Source organism: Chiloscyllium punctatum, chromosome 18 (assembly GCF_047496795.1).
Source record: "Chiloscyllium punctatum isolate Juve2018m chromosome 18, sChiPun1.3, whole genome shotgun sequence".
Lineage (NCBI taxonomy): Eukaryota > Metazoa > Chordata > Chondrichthyes > Orectolobiformes > Hemiscylliidae > Chiloscyllium > Chiloscyllium punctatum.
Genome location: NC_092756.1, coordinates 44,700,071 through 44,700,696, shown reverse-complemented (window position 1 = coordinate 44,700,696; position 626 = coordinate 44,700,071). Strand labels below are relative to the sequence as shown.

The 626-nt window shown below is 43.3% G+C and overlaps 1 non-coding gene across 1 annotated transcript; it reads left to right on the top strand.

The window, feature by feature from the left end:
• The first annotated feature begins 247 nt into the window (after positions 1-247).
• Positions 248-321, top strand: trnak-uuu (transfer RNA lysine (anticodon UUU)). The gene has a single exon. It is a non-coding gene; the product is annotated as a tRNA-Lys (tRNA).
• The last annotated feature ends 305 nt before the right edge of the window (positions 322-626 follow it).

The following is a 626-nucleotide window of genomic DNA, read 5'->3' as shown; positions in this document are numbered from 1 at the left end:
CCAGAGTGGCTGGGAATCACTTCGGTGACCTAAGAATCAGGGTCAAAACATGAAAATATTAACAGAGAATCGAAAATCTAGGGGCAAGGCCTAAATGTGTTGTAATGGTCTGAAGGAATAAATCTGAGAATTGAAAGACTTGGATAATGTTATTTGCAATGGGGAGGAATGAACGAGATTTTTGAAATTTGCCATGTCAGCTGAATTAAACTCAGTCTGATATGATAAATTAACCAACACCAATCCTGTCCTGGTACGCTCAGTCGGTAGAGCTTGAGACTTTTAATCTCAATAGTGTGGGGTCGAGACCCACGCAGGGCGCTGTTGTTTGTTAATAGGTTTGCCGCTCTCCTTTAATGTTGCAAGAGCGAATTCGCTCGCTGAGGCAGGTTTTGTTGACACATGTTTTCCTCCATTTTTGATCATCTCTTGGTTTCTGTGTGAAAACTGTCTCCACTGTACTGCAGGTGCAAGAGACAAGGTTATCAGTTCAGCCGAATATGCTATAAACGATGTCCCTTCCAAAACGTGAGGTTCCATTCCAAACGTGCCCCAACCTAAAATGTCCAGAGATGTCGAATGCGAATGGCCACATGACAGTGACAGCTGCATGTCAAATGGTGTTG